At 44.1% G+C, this 16523-nt stretch overlaps 1 protein-coding gene across 8 annotated transcripts in view; it reads right to left on the reverse strand.

The window, feature by feature from the left end:
• ERC1 (ELKS/RAB6-interacting/CAST family member 1) overlaps positions 1-16523 on the reverse strand; it is a 1341708-nt gene that overhangs the window by 122878 nt on the left and 1202307 nt on the right. The window contains exon 19 of one of the 8 annotated variants that reach the window (XR_011202236.1): positions 12047-12113. The exons of the other annotated variants lie outside the window; for them this stretch is intronic. The gene's annotated coding sequence lies outside the window, so the exon portion shown is untranslated. The remainder of the gene's footprint in view (positions 1-12046; positions 12114-16523) is intronic. 8 annotated transcript variants of the gene reach the window in all.

Below are 16523 nucleotides of genomic sequence, written 5' to 3' on the forward strand. Positions count from 1 at the left end.
GAGTCATAGGTCAAGCGGGGGGCGCGGGGGCCAGGGGTTCGGGCGCTGGGCGCGGACGGGCGCAGACGGGCTTGCCTTAGGCGCGTCCGCTGCGCGGCCTCGCAGCGGCCGCCATTTAAGGGGTAGGTGGGGAGGCGGGGTCAGCTGGGAGGCGGGCGGGCAGGGGAGCTGGAAGCGGGAAAAAAGAGCGGCAAAAAAGAGCGGCAAAAAACGGCGGGAAAAGCGCAGTAGGAGCGGCGGGAAAAAGCGGCAAGACGGCGAAAAGGGAACAAGAGCCTACTAAAATCTACTAAAAAGGAGGGGCTGAGAGGGGAGGACGGCGCACGGCACTCGGGGGCACACGCACGGGATACAAGGAGAGAAAAGGGAATTTCAGTCACTCGGGGGCACACGCACGGGATACAAGGAGAGAAAAGGGATTTTTAGTCAGCACAAGCACAAGCACTCGGGGTACACGGGCAAGAAGGGGGGAGCACACTCACAGGAGAGGAAGGCAGTCAGGGACTGGAGGCGCTGCGTGAGCAGGGGAGCGACCTACCCGAGGGTCAGTGGTCGCTGTTTGGTAGTTTGACATGAGGCACTACTGAGAGGTCTAGTAGTGTTGTGTACCAAGGTTGTCTTGCCCAAGTTGGTGCTATTAGTAGGAGTTTGAGTTTGTTTTGACTCAATTTGTTTACTAGATACGGAAGGAGTGGGAGAGGGGGAAAAGCGTATGCAAATATCACCGAGGATGGCGAGGGTGGCGGAGTCATAGGTCAAGCGGGGGGCACGGGGGTTCGGGCGCTGGGCGCGGTCCAGGCGCGGACGGGCGCAGACGGGCTTGCCTTAGGCGCGCCCGCTGCGCGCGTCCGCTGCGCGGCCTCGCAGCGGCCGCCATTTAAGGGGTAGGTGGGGAGGCGGGGTCAGCTGGGAGGCAGGAGGTGGGCGGGCAGGGGAGCTGGAAGCGGGAAAAAAGAGCGGCAAAAAAGAGCGGCAAAAAACGGCGGGAAAAGCGCAGTAGGAGCGGCGGGAAAAAGCGGCAAGACGGCGAAAAGGGAACAAGAGCCTACTAAAATCTACTAAAAAGGAGGGGCTGAGAGGGGAGGACGGCGCACAGCACTCGGGGGCACACGCACAGGATACAAGGAGAGAAAAGGGAATTTCAGTCACTCGGGGGCACACGCACGGGATACAAGGAGAGAAAAGGGATTTTTAGTCAGCACAAGCACTCGGGGTGCACGGGCAAGAAGGGGGGAGCACACTCACAGGAGAGGAAGGCAGTCAGGGACTGGAGGCGCTGCGTGAGCAGGGGAGCGACCTACCCGAGGGTCAGTGGTCGCTACCTCTGTCTCGCAGCGGCCGCCATTTAAGGGGTAGGTGGGGAGGCGGGGTCAGATGGGAGGCGGGAGGTGGGCGGGCAGGGGAGCTGGAAGCGGGAAAAAAGAGCGGCAAAAAAGAGCGGCAAAAAACGGCGGGAAAAGCGCAGTAGGAGCGGCGGCAAAAAGCGGCAAGACGGCGAAAAGGGAACAAGAGCCTACTAAAATCTACTAAAAAGGAGGGGCTGAGAGGGGAGGACGGCGCACGGCACTCGGGGGCACACGCACGGGATACAAGGAGAGAAAAGGGAATTTCAGTCACTCGGGGGCACACGCACGGGATACAAGGAGAGAAAAGGGATTTTTAGTCAGCACAAGCACTCGGGGTACACGGGCAAGAAGGGGGGAGCACACTCACAGGAGAGGAAGGCAGTCAGGGACTGGAGGCGCTGCGTGAGCAGGGGAGCGACCTACCCGAGGGTCAGTGGTCGCTGTTTGGTAGTTTGACATGAGGCACTACTGAGAGGTCTAGTAGTGTTGTGTACCAAGGTTGTCTTGCCCAAGTTGGTGCTATTAGTAGGAGTTTGAGTTTGTTTTGACTCAATTTGTTTACTAGATACGGAAGGAGCGGGAGAGGGGGAAAAGCGTATGCAAATATCCCTGACCAACTAATCCATAACGCATTGCCCTGAGACTGATCCTGTGGGTACCTGGATGCGAAGTTTTGGCATTTTGCATTTTCTTTTGTTGCAAATAGGTCTATTTGTGGTGTTCCCCATCTTTGGAAGTAAGTGTTTAGTATTTGGGGTTGAATCTCCCATTCGTGGATCTGTTGGTGATCCCAAGAGAGATTGCCTGCTAGCTGGTTCTGAATTCCTGGAATGAACTGTGCTATTAGGCGAATGTGGTTGTGAATCGCCCTATGCCATATTTTCTGTGCCAGGAGACACAACTGTGTTGAGTGTGTTCCTCCCTGTTTGTTCAGATAATACATCGTTGTCATGTTGTCTGTTTTGACAAGAATGTGTTTGTGGATTATTATAGGTTGAAATGCTTTCAGCGCTAGAAATACTGCCAGTAGTTCTAAGTGATTTATGTGAAACTGTCTCTGTTGAGTGTCCCATTGTCCCTGGATGCTATGTTGGTTGAGGTGTGCTCCCCACCCTATCATGGAGGCATCCGTTGTTATTACGTATTGAGGCACTGGGTCTTGAAAAGGCCACCCTTTGTTTAAATTTATAGTATTCCACCATTGAAGCGAGGTGTATGTTTGGCGGTCTATCAACACTAGATCTTGAAGTTGACCCTGTGCCTGTGACCATTGTGATGCTAGGCACTGTTGTAAGGGCCGCATGTGCAATCTTGCGTTTGGGACAATAGCTATGCATGAGGACATCATGCCTAGTAGTTTCATCACTATCTTGACTTGTATCTTTTGTTTTGGGTGCATGGCCTGTATTACATTGTGAAATGCCTGTACCCTTTTTGGACTTGGAGTGGCAATACCTTTTGTTGTGTTGATTGTCGCTCCTAAGTATTGTTGTATTTGACACGGCTGAAGGTGTGACTTGTTGTAGTTGAGTGAGAAACCTAGCTTGTGAAGGGTTTCTATGACATACTTCGTGTGTTGTGAGCACCGTTCCTGCGTGTTGGTTTTTATTAACCAATCGTCTAGGTACGGGAACACATGTATTTGCTGTCTTCTGATATGAGCAGCCACTACTGCCAAGCATTTTGTAAAAACTCTTGGCGCAGTTGTTATCCCGAATGGCAACACTTTGAATTGGTAATGTACCCCTTGGAATACAAACCTTAAGTACTTTCTGTGTGAAGGATGTATCGGTATATGGAAGTACGCATCCTTTAGGTCTAGTGTTGTCATGTAGTCTTGTTGTTTGAGCAATGGGATTACGTCCTGCAGTGTCATCATGTGAAAGTGATCTGATTTGATGTAGATATTTAATGTTCTGAGATCTAATATAGGTCTTAGAGTTTTGTCTTTTTTGGGTATGAGAAAGTACAGTGAGTAAACTCCTCTTCCTCTCTGATGAATTGGTACTAACTCTATTGCATCTTTTTGCAACAACGCTTGGACATCCAGTTGTAGAAGATCCATGTGTTGTTTTGACATCTTGTGTGTTTTCCGTGGGACATTTGGAGGGAATTCTAGAAATTCTATGCAATAAACATGCTGGATAATGGCTATTACCCACGTGCCTGTTGTTATTTCTTCCCAGTTTTTGTAGAACTTGGTTAGTCTCCCCCCCACTGGTGTTATGTGGTGGGGATTTGTGACATCGAAGTCACTGTTTATTTTGTGGAGTTTTGGGACTTTGGAACTTCCCTCTACTCTTTGGGAACTGTCCCCCTCTATATTGTCCCCGAAAACTTCCATGCTGGTATTGGCTCTGATAAGTGGGCCTTGTTCGTGAGGTTGTGGGTTCTGTGCTTTGTCCTCGAAACCCCCCTCGAAACTGTGATTTCCGAAATGTGCCTCTGCTCTGTGGGGAGTAGAGTGCGCCCATGGCTTTGGCCGTATCCGTGTCCTTTTTAAGTTTTTCGATAGCAGTGTCCACCTCCGGCCCAAACAACTGCTGTCCGTTAAATGGCATATTCAGCACGGCTTGTTGTATTTCCGGCTTGAATCCAGATGTACGCAGCCATGCATGTCTCCGTATTGTTACTGCTGTATTTACAGTCCTAGCAGCTGTGTCTGCTGCATCCATTGCTGACCGTATCTGATTGTTCGAGATACTCTGTCCTTCCTCCACCACTTGTTGTGCTCTCTTTTGGAACTCCTTGGGCAAATGTTATATAAAATGTTGCATTTCGTCCCAATGAGCCCTATCATATCTCGCCAACAAGGCCTGTGAGTTGGCAATGCACCACTGGTTGGCTGCTTGTGCCGCCACTCTTTTCCCCGCTGCGTCGAACTTACGACTCTCTTTGTCTGGAGGTGGTGCATCTCCTGAGGTGTGCGAGTTCGCCCTCTTGCGCGCTGCCCCTACCACCACTGAGTCTGGTGTTAACTGTTGTGTGATGTACACAGGGTCTGTTGGTGGCGGTTTATATTTTTTCTCCACCCTTGGAGTAATGGCCCTTCCTTTGACAGGCTCCTCAAACACTTGTTTGGAGTGTGTTAGCATTCCAGGTAGCATGGGTAGGCTCTGGTACTGGCTATGTGTGTACGAGAGTGTGTTAAATAGAAAGTCGTCTTCAATTGGCTCTGCATGCAGGCTGACATTATGAAACGCCGCTGCTATTGACACCACCTGTGTGTAGGCGGTACTGTCCTCAGGTGGTGACGGTCTAGCTGGATAACAGTCGGGACTGTTATCTGACACTGGCGCATCATAAAGATCCCACGCATCTGGATCATCCTGACTCATCCCTGTATGAGTTGGGGACTGCATCATTGGTGGAGTGGCTACCGGTGATGGTTGTGGAGAGCGTTGTGGAGATGGTGGCGGGGTTACTTGTCTTGCCACCTTTGCCTGTGGCTGCTTGTCTTTCTCTTGGAAGGCAAGTTTCCGTTTCATTCATATCGGAGGGAGAGTACTGATCTTCCCTGTCTCCTTTTGAATGTGGAGCCTTCTTTGGGTGTAATCTGGCTCCATTGTCTCTAGCTCCTGTCCAAATCTATGTGTTTGCATTTGTGTGGACAGGCCTTGTTCCTCTGTGTAGGAACTTGTTTTGGGTTCCGAGGCCGGATGTTTCGGTACCGAAACTTTTTCTGTCGCTTTTTTCGGTTCCGACGACACTTTTTTGCTCTTCGGCGTAGTGATGTCTCGGTGCCGACTTGTTTCGGTGCCGCTCTCTCGGTGCCGAGATTGCTCTGACCCAGTGTCTCGGGGTCGAGTCTGCTCTGTGCCGGTATCTCGACCGGAGTCGGATGACTTCGACACATGCATGCCCTTTTTCGGTGCCGATGCTCGTCACCTATTTTTCGGGTTAAGCCATGGCCTGCCGGCGGTGGCGTCCCCTGGGCTTTAGTGGTCTTTGCGTGAGTTTTGTTTATCGACGTCTTACTCACGGTTTTCGGCGTCTGTTCAGGATCGACCTCTTCCGAGTCCGAATCCTCGATGGAGAAGGTTTCCTCTTCTTCGTCCATGTGTTTCTGTCCTGTCGGCACCGACGCCATCTGTAGTCTTCTTGCTCTTCGGTCCCTTAAGGTCTTCCTGGACCGAAACGCTCGACAGGCCTCACAGGTATCCTCCTTGTGTTCTGGAGACAAACACAAATTACAGACCAGATGCTGATCTGTATAAGGATACTTGTTGTGACATTCGGGGCAGAAGCGGAATGGGGTCCGTTCCATTAGCCTTGAAGACGCACGTGGTTGGGCCAACCAGGCCCCGCCGAGGAATCGAAAACCCCAAAGGGCCGCCAGAGCTCTTCAAAATTCAGTGTCGATCTGTTGTAACTAACCTGATACCGAACGCAAACAATACTGTCAAATTTTCCGAGATTTTCACTAACTTTCCGAACCGAAACGCAGAGCGAAAAGGAACACGTCCGAACCCGATGGCGGAAAGAAAACAATCTAAGATGGAGTCGACGCCCATGCGCAATGGAGCCAAAAGGGGAGGAGTCCCTCGATCTCGTGACTCGAAAAGACTTCTTCGAAGAAAAACAACTTGTAACACTCCGAGCCCAACACTAGATGGCGGGATGTGCAAAGCATGTGTATCTGCAGCTACACATGCCATCGAATATATATATATATATATATATATATATATATATATATATATATATATATATATATATATATATATATATATATATTATATAGAATAATAGAATAGAATTATAGGGCTCAATACATTTGCTCTGGTACCCAGGAGAAAGCAACCCTCAACTTTCAAGGGACATGATCAGTTCAGAACCTTATCAACTTGGGAATTTAGCCAAAGTCTAAGAACATATCAAACTTTAAGAGGTATGAGGGGGTAACCAGATAGCAGAAAAACCCCTATCTTTCAAATGGGTTGTTTCAAACTTCCAGAATTTAAGATCAAAATAGAAGCTTCTCCCTATTACTGCATCTACTAGGGCTACTTCTTCCCAGAAATCAGAAGACTGCAACTAACTAATATTGAGGAAATCATATTCGAAAATGTAGTTAACATTTGTCAGAGTAACTATGTGTAACTTGCAAGTAATAAGCAGGGAATTCTGAGATTGGACACGTTTGGAACTAGAGATGTTAGCTACTTTGTCTGCAAGTATTGTAAGGCAACCAGATAAGTAGTTAAAACCAGTAGGTTGTGGCATTTGGTCTCTAAAAAGGGAAACAGTTTTTAAAATGCTGATATTGTGTATGTTTTTCTTTATCAGTGATTAATTAAGAAAACGAACTTTTATTTTGAAGACTTGGGTACTGATCTTATGAATGATTAATGTAGTAGGTTGTCCAGATACTGGGAAATCTGATGGTCGGACCATACCTTTACGACTCTTCGAAAGCTAGGCTTGCCCCTAGAACAGCTATTTAAGGCTGCAATTGGCTAATATAAAATGTATCAGCCTGGAAGGCAATTTCATTCATCTAACCTGGTTGTATTGTGATTTGGGCAATGTCTAGCCATTCGTATTTGAAAAGGTAGGATTCAGGCTTTTAAAACAAGCTCCAAGGTCACACGTCCTTGCTATTATGGAGGGGAGAGAGAGAGATATTGTTAAGTTCCTTTCCAGTTGAAGTTCAGGTACGAACCAGTGTTTTAAATTCAAGTTCCAAGGCCTGATTCTATTACTATTAAGGGAGCAGAGATAAAGCCAAGTCCCTTTTCAGGCAAGGTTCAATTTTTTTTTACTACTAGTACTTTTTTTTTTTTTAAACTCATTGTGATCACTACTTGCCGACTGCAAGGAAGAAGTCATTTCTGGAGTTGTAATTCTGACTGTTTTGGTGATCTAATGACTAACAACTAATTTCCTCCACACGACTCGACTTTTTTCCATTCGATGACCACTGACGGATGTGTATATATGCTTAAACTCCCCTTTTCGTTGTTTCTGCCACTTTCTTGTACTACAAGGGTGTGCTCTTTGTATTAAAGTGCTCGCCCTTTTGCAATTAAGCTTCATTCTACTGCAATAATATTTTAAAGTGTTAATAATGTAGATCAGCCCCACATCCTTTAATACTTCTAGAGCAACCAATGAGCATCGAAAAAATGTATTTTAAATAAAACCTTAAAATTAATATTCAAAAATGATATTGCTTTCATTAATCATGTTCAGGCACTAAGCATGCTGAATGACAATCAAGCTTCAGTTTCTAGAAACAGCGTGCAAAAAATAAGGTTGAGAAAGCCATCAGTAATGTTCTACTGCATTTGCAGTTCATCATGATGGAAATACCCAATGCTCAGAGACAAACCAGAGCACTATAACATGGGAAATGGTGTTCAGCGGGAGCTGTGGAAAAGCTTACGCCATATAATATGCTGTAGTTTGTCACAATGTATGTGCTTATCTAGTTGCAGCAGCAGCAACAAAGACATAACAATGTGCCTCTCACCAGACTGAGCCAGCACATTCCAGCTCTTACACACATTGTGTCGAGAACTCTCAATGTAAGCTTCGATTTGTGTATGCAGAAGAGAGAATGATCATAGCACCACTGAAATACTTTCAGGCAGACCATTAGTTCAGAGTGCGCAGCAGCCGAGGAGTGCGGTGAACACACAAGCCTTTCAGCATGATGATCTTCAAATTCTTTTTGAAAGTAAGCACACAGAGAAGACCACCACGCCTGTTCAATTTGTCCAAGTATGACATGAGATTACATAAATGTTACTGATAAAAACATGCATCACTATGAAGGCCTTTACTGAATTCTACAAGCCAAGATTTGTTGGACCTGGATAATTTCACAGTACGATCATGCAAGTCTCTGGGGGAGTTTGGGGGGAAAACATGTTTTAACTGAATACGATACATTTTATTAGAAAAAGATATAACAGATGAACCTATTTCCTGATTGTCTGAGGTCTGGAAATGACTTCAAGGGGCAGATGGAGTGCCGAGACAGATTCTGGAATTATAGAAAGTGCAAAGCTTATATACTGACCTGTTATAAGAGTGACTCTTACATGTGACTGGTTGAAATTCATTCCAAATACAAAAACTGTTATTCTGTTTTAAAAAGTTAGCTTTTGCTAGCAGTAGTACTGGTTACAAACACAAAGAGTTCCCATAGACTCATTTGGATAAGACACATCAGTGCTACTACTCCACACAGCAATGAATCACAACAAAAAACGTCTGAAACGTACAATTTATTGAGGACAGACTAATGATTAAATACACTGAGTCACTGCCCGCATATGGATTTATTGTAGAGGGACCGGTGCAGTCCTTTTCGGTTTAATGTATCCTGCTGTGAACATTAACTATTCCGTCACCGGACTCCTGCACTGAGCTCCACCACAGGGCACCTTCTTGCTTTTATTTTTTATCATTATAATGCCCTCAACACATTGTGTGCCAGACTTTTTGTTGTGATTCGTTGCTTTGTGGTGTTGTTGCGAGTATGTCTCCCAACATGAATGATGTTATGAAAGTGAGCTAGTAAGGACTGCTGGGTGCAGCTGCTGAGGAGCTGTGTAACCTGAACGCACCCATACTGCTCCCACTTGTTAGTTCAGGAGTGCCATCTACTTTTGGCTCGCTTCCACAGTTTCCAGTGGCCAAAGATGTCTATTCTTTTTTAGTCGTGAGACTCTGCTGCGATGACAGCAAAACAATCTTCCAGGTGCCAGATTTGTTTTCTGCTAGCTACTGTTGTTGCTGCCAAGACTAAAACCATTGATCGGTTCACATATTGATCCAAGTTAAAGGGAACGCCAAAGCTGTGGTTTCACCTCGCCAGGTCACCGAGAACACCTGCACACTGCGCCTGCCGCACTTCCTACTCACAGGCCAGGGAGAGGAGGGATACTGATCCGCCGGAAAAAAAGGATTATCAAGGGGAGCCTTTCTGTGTACTTTGGGTGCTGGCTTAATCTTATAAATCCTTCCTGTTTGTGAAAAGTAAAGAAATACAAAACTTGCCAGACTGAGCTTGGACTAAAGTATTTCCTGGCACACAACTACTACTTACATGAAACCTGTCTGAACGTGGGCTAGGTCAGTACACAGTCAGCAGTTTTAAGTCTCTGATGTGAAACCAGTTTATAGTTTCAGACTCGCATGAAATGCTCTTGACCATCCGTTTCCCGCATAGCTCCTCTGCTGGTAAGTTCGGCAAAGGAGACAACATCAGCATGTGTCTGACTCATTTCACTCCACCGCCACTACAGTCCCTCATAGGGGGGTTGTGAGGTATCACCAGTAGTATACAGATATGTACTGACTGGACATCTCAGTACAGAAGATGAGCACAAGACTTATGTATGGAGCACTGCAAATCCTTCAATTCTAAAATACAAAATACATACATTAAAATTGAATTGAGTCAGGTAGCAGCACAATTCTCCAAATTGAGGTGTTCTCTTTCCGGGACAATGCACATAGCGTCACCCACTTATTACTTGCCAAATGCTTCCATTCCCAAAAGGTTAGACCTATTGGCTTTGGCAAAGTTAATAATTTCTCGACTTTTTCCATTTTTTATAGTGTTTCTTCAACTTTGGACAGCCCTATATTTCTGCTGTTGACTTAGTAGGGAGCACACTCCACAGTTGTGGCAGAGATCTACTAGGACAGTCCTTTAACAGACAATGCCGGTGGAAAGCACTACAGCTTCAGCATTACTCCAGGTGCAGAGATGCAGAATGACTTGCGCACAAGTCACTGATCGCTTGTGGATTTAACCGATACAAATGACAAGATTACTGCCATGTGAGATTAACAAATCAGAAGAGAGCTTCTTCACTGTGCAACACCAAGACAGGACTACGAAGTCTAGAGGCTGAACTCATGAAAGAATTATAAGGACGACACTAGTGGCATTTATTGTAATTATGTTTTAACATTAGGAGCCCTTCTAGAACAGAAGTACTGACTGATCACAAGTGTGCTTTTCATAATGAAAGGGTAAAAGTAGGCGAGTAAGATAACAATGCAATTCCTGTACAATTGTGAGCCTGGTGAGTCTGAGACCTAGACTCTAATGCATGCTTTGAGAAACAGATGGAAATACCAGTACCTGCTTTTCAAACCTCGTCTTGCAGCACGTTTACAACTCTGTCATTAAAAGCGACTTGCAATTTAATTTTGTCTCTCTTCCCTTTTAATGTAACGCTTCTACATTATTATATATATATATATTTTTTAAACACTTCCAATTTCTTAAACAGGTTCTGGGGGGCAAACTGTGCCTACTTTCCACCTGGTTTCCAATTCGGTTCTTGATATCTTAGCTAAACTTGTGGTGTTCAGAGGCGGCTCTAAACAAAGTTTCAAAAGTGGAACAGCCGAAAGCCCATTATACATATGGAAGGTTTAATAAGACACAGACTTCAAACTTGTAAAGCACTCATTTATGTCCAGAAGTGAAGTAACTGTAGCCAACTAAATGTCTCCCTCTTATGCGGGTTGCTTTAACATCTTTGTTAGTAGCTTCCCTGTGGCTGGCTCTGTTGGGAGACCTTTCACATTTTCTACACCCGCACAGGGCTGGACTTTGCTGGCTTACTGGTTCTTTCAGTACCCACTGTATTTAACGACCTATTACATCAGGGTGATCACCTCTAGTAGCAGGAATACAGACCTGCCGCTTTAACAATAATTTGAGGGTTGCCACAGAATATCTTATTTTCCACATGTACACTTACCTTACTCACTCTTCAGCAACAAGAGTTGGACAAAAACTCAAAAGCAATTCAAATGATTTCACACAATCCAGATGTGCACAAAGGAAGACAACGGAAAAAAGAAAGAGACGTGACAATGTAAGACTTGTGAAAAATACTACAAAGAAGCTCTTAGTCTGATTTCCCAGGGTATGAAATTAAAGGGCTTGTCCCCTTCGCCCCAAGCCACCAAGGAGGAGATGGAGCCCAGACGTGCAGAGCTTATGATCCAGTAAACGCTGCTGCCACCGGGAATCAGCATTTCCTGCTAAGCTCTTTTTAGAAATATAAGGCATAGTACTTTCAATTAAGCAGCAGTACAAGCAAACTATGTGTCAGCATCCGCCAGTCCTGCATACCTTTCAGAGTTACCTTTGTAGATGTCGGGAATTGAGGCCGTTTCAGCTTTTAATGTTCTAATAAACTTGCCCCAAAGGCTATTCGTTTTCTCCTGTAACTTTAGATCTTCAACAAGACAGGGATTAGAGGACTTCAGTTTTAGCCATTAATGTGTGGTCGCCTCCACTGCTGAGAGGTCCGACCGTCCGGTGCGGAGAGTCTGTCTTGGGAGGCCTCGACTGTGGAATGCAGATGTTGATGTAGGTCAGATCAGCTGCCGCTCATCTATTTAAAAACGGTTCATTAAACAATAGATATGCTCTCTAGAAAGGAATCTCCTTCCTCAGGGCGTGCTGAAATTCAGCAGCGAACATTCCTCACTCCAAAGCTCCGATGATTGTTTCCGAGCACATTACCTTAATAACATACCCTGGAAGCGCTCCCAATAGCATATAGGGGAACAAATCAAGAAGATAGGCACGTGATTCAATACACACATTATTAAAAAAAAAAAAAAGACAAGGTGATGAGAAAAAGCAAGCACATCAAGTACACAGCATGCAGGCAACGGTGGAAGCGGTTCTACTGTTAAACAAAGCTGATTCTCACCGTTCTGAACAAAATGGCTGAATTAAGAGCATCTGATTGGCTATGCCCATATACCCTCCTCATCATCCTAGTGGTTGAAAGAGGACAAAGGAGATTGAAACATTCCAAGGCAGCATGAGGGTGAAATAAAGAATTGGTTAGTATTTGAAACATTACACCCGCTTGGCATAAGCACAGACTGACATTATGTATTAACATTTTCATGCAACTAAGTAATTGATTTTTTGGGGGGCAAACGTTGTGCACATCAGCTTCGAAAGAAATGCATGCATTCTGGCTGCATTACATTCGACAGGTACGAGTGCAGCATATAAATCTGCTTGACCTTTGCTAGCTGCAAATACCTGTACATGTTACCTAATAAAGTAATAACTTGTAGAGCATGTCCCTATTGCAACAAACACTGCAGGTAAAGGTCACTTGCCAGTGAGGCAGTACACTGCAGCATCACCTCTATTCTACTGTCCCACTGTACAGACAACCTAACTGGAATGTCCACAGGCTAGGAAGAATGAAACAGATCAAGTAGCAGGATTTACAGTCTCTAAAACAGACTAGCCAACGTCTAAAGTCAGGACGTAAATTGATTTTTCAGCTCAAAAAAGCAAACGTGCTAGAGCGCAAATCACTAGGGAGCTCCTACGTTACCAGTATACATATACTTATAAACAATCAAAGAAGGAAGAAACAAGAAAGCAGGGCAGGAACAACCGGTTTTCAGTTGAGGAGGGGGCGCCCACTGGGAGGACTCACAAGATTTCCTAAATAGGACCACGCAGCAGAAGTGCCACACACATGGCCCTAGCTCAGCAGGCACACAGAGCAAGATCGCCAATGGCTAGACTATTGCAAGAATGCCTTCTATCCCATATTTTAGAAGTACAGCGCAATGCCTTCAAGCAAATGTCTATCATACAAGCAAGAGTTGCTAGAAATATCCCAAAGGAAAATAGAGACCTTCAATGCAGACTGGCTTGGTGAACTAAAGGTGACACAAATTGAAAAGTTGCACTTAATTGACCAATCTTTTTTCATTTTCCAGTGTGAGAAGCTCTTTCTGCTAGAAAGATGCATCTCTTGAAAGCACGGGACGCTGTTTTGGCAATAGATGAGTGCACATCAGAACTTAAGCACAAGTTCACATATGACGACCTTAATAAAAATCAACGGAGTGGATAATCTACCTACTGAATAACTAATTGATACCTTTGTTATATAGACCCTAATTGATACCGTGGTTAGACCTGCTTAACAATGTCCTTCCAAACTATGAGTTCAACGAAGTTTGGACACTGCTACTTTACCATCAAAGATGGATGAATGTATCTGAGGAAAGAACATTCAAAGAGGGACAGAGAGTGAAGACTCTTATGGGCCGTGTTATAGGTGGAAATAGAGTCTTAAAGTTCTTCATCACAATGCTAGAATAGCATTTAAGGGAGCTAAAGACATTGCACCGAACATATCTTTATAAATAAAAACCGCAACCAAACTCACTTTGGTCCTATTTAGGGGAGCAAGAGGCTGATAGCACTGGAAAGTAAACTTAATTGTACAAATTAAATGGCTTAAAGCAGTGGTCATTAACGTATATGGTGAGGACTCCTGGGGGTCCACGAGGCCTACTCAGAGGGTCTGTTACTGTGTTACAAAATTAAATATTATTAAAATTAATACATGAAAATAATGAAGTTAATAAAAACAAGCAAAAATGAAAATGTAAAATAGTTTTCTACATTTAACTGTGAATTAAGCCAAATATTTCAGCTTTTTTTTGCTGTGTACTTGTTTTTCTATTTTTATGTATTGTTTTGAAGTTCAAATCATATAAACTGCTTAGGCCAGAGGTCGCCATCTTCCAATAACGACTTAGGGGATTTCCCGGTTTTCAATAATAAGGTGAGGGTCCACAGAATTAAAAAGTTTAAGAACCACTGGCTTAAAGATTTAGTCAAAATCAAATGAAGTTTGTTCAATTGCAGGATAATATTCTCGCCTTGCCTTCTTAATTGCCTTCTTGATTTTAAATCTTTTTTAATATAAGCACACAAGATCTCTGTACTGATTTTGTCGGAAAGAGAAGGGTGGAGAATCCCGCCACGTGATTAAAATAGGCAGTTCACGTACACTGAACTTTATCTGTAAACCCAGGACTGTCATGCCTAAGATATAATAAACATAATACAAACAGAAAACTGTTGGTACCCAATTTGGGTTTAGACTGTCTGAGAAAGAGTTCCAACTTAAACCTAGTTTGGAGGAGACCTGGGGCATGCTAAGCACTCTCTGGTCACAGAGACTTCCTGTACGAGCACTGCCAACCAAGTATTCTCTCCAGGGCAGACACACAAAAGCCTTTCTTATGAGAGTGCTGTATCTTCTGGATGAAAAGATCAGCCTGGACACACTGCTCTTTTAGAAAGAAGCCCAGGAAATACGGGTATTTCTAGTTCACTGCTATCTAGCGTCCTAATAAACCACTAACTGATTTCACCATATATGGTACAGAAGAAAACATTTATATTGCCTACGTGGAAAGTGTACTTCCTCAGCAGATCCTTGACATTTGAAGGACCCCCAGCAGGCGTGCAGGCATCTGAAGCCTTTGCTACATGACTTCACATCACAAACTGGTGTCATTTATGACCCAGGTGCCAACTAGGGCATTGCGGGATGTTGACTATAAAGGGACAACAAAGATCATATAGAAATGCTAGCAAGTGGAGACTCCTTCACTTCCTAGAATTTCTTAGTTCCTTACGCATCAGAAGGCAGGAGAAGGCAAGCAGCTGAGTAGGTCGGTCCAGTTGCTCAGTTGACCAATATATCCACAGTAGAAATCTATGTCTCATCCTGAGGTCGATAAAATGAATAAGCTAACAAAACAAATTGCTAGTCAGAGCCCAGGTAACAATCTGAGTAAACATGCACTTTAGAAATACATAACATGGTATCTGCCTACACAATATCCTGTCTGAATAATGTCACCAAAAGTTTGTATGTTTTCCCTCAATGCATAGTATGCCCAGTGAAAAGTCCTTCAAACACTGACAAAGGGTGATCGTTTCTACATAAGACCTCGTCCAAGGGGCTGAGGCTCTAGTAGTTTGTGCAGTAAACAATATGGGACGGCCTAGTGGATGCTCAACAAAGTCACCGGACAGGGAGGCAAAGAAAACAAACACTTAAGCTAAAAAGACTTTTGCATCATGGTCTCTAGCTTGGAGAGCTCTAAATGATGCAAGTAATCTGATTAAATGCATGTGCTCCCTGTGGCAGCTGCTGCATAATGGGGTGAATAGCAAGTTTGACGCACTAGCAGAAGCACACGCAAGGCCGTTGATGAATCATCCAAGGATACAATACAGCCTGGTCTGGACTTCTTTTAGTTTATACTTCAGGGTTTAAATATGAAGTAAAATTCTACATCTCAGACGTCACTGGATGGAGAGGAATATCTTTATTGACAAAGTCATGCCCTAGAAAAATGTAGATTCCAAAGGGCCTTTGGTCTAGAAACCCGCTTTACACTCTGGAGTGAATTAGATTAATGCAGAGGTCTAAATTGACCAGCAGTGAACAACTTTGGAAGCAGCTCCAGGACAGGAACTGTTCAGGGGCAGAAAACCATCTAAACATAAGACAGTAGCTCGGAACAATATTGTAATGGATTCTCTGCCTCTAGTGAGTATTGTTTCTTGCAGCAGAGTCTTGTTTATTTCATCACAACACACCCTGGTTCATAAGACTATTTCAAAATTGCCTATTTTATAACAGCTACACCCCACAGATTCATTGGTAACAAAAAGCTATCTTCACTTGTCAGACTTTGAAATATGAGTGAGCATCCTCTTGACGCCACGTCTGTGCAGCTTCTCTTTCATCTCAGAAGGATGTGCCAGTGTCAAACAGCTTCTAATTTCATTACAAATACAGAGGCTATCATTCTGCAGTAATCCTATATTGCTGCCCCAAACTGCAGCCCTTTAAAGAACATTCCAAACTGGAAATTTCAAATTGGAATTTCAAAGTAATATCAGTCCATAACAACCAGGCACATTCCTCTTTTATTAGCTGCTCCTCAACAACATTAGTAACACTTTATTTCTCTTTAATAACTATATATTTCATGTTAAATCATAATTGTTATGCTTGCTGACACAGTTAAGTACAGCTTTACCCCTCCAATTTATGGTCGGGTTTATACTGTTTTTTCTTTAATTAATAAAATATTTTATGACTTTTAAATAATTGTTATCATACTGACGGTGTCTTTTAAAACATCCACTTTGTGCGAAGAAAATTTAAGGCTAGACACAAGCCTTTGATGTGTTCCAATTAGGGTGCTTTATCCTTTGTACCAAAACAGTCAGTTTGGAACCAGGGAACGAGTTCGATAACTCGCTTTCCCAGCTCATCGAGCAGTAAGCTGCATTGCTGGAAATCGAAGCGCTTCACTCGGAAAGCTGAGCGTTTC

This window comes from Pleurodeles waltl, chromosome 4_1 (genome assembly GCF_031143425.1).
Source record: "Pleurodeles waltl isolate 20211129_DDA chromosome 4_1, aPleWal1.hap1.20221129, whole genome shotgun sequence".
NCBI classification, from domain to species: Eukaryota; Metazoa; Chordata; class Amphibia; order Caudata; family Salamandridae; genus Pleurodeles; species Pleurodeles waltl.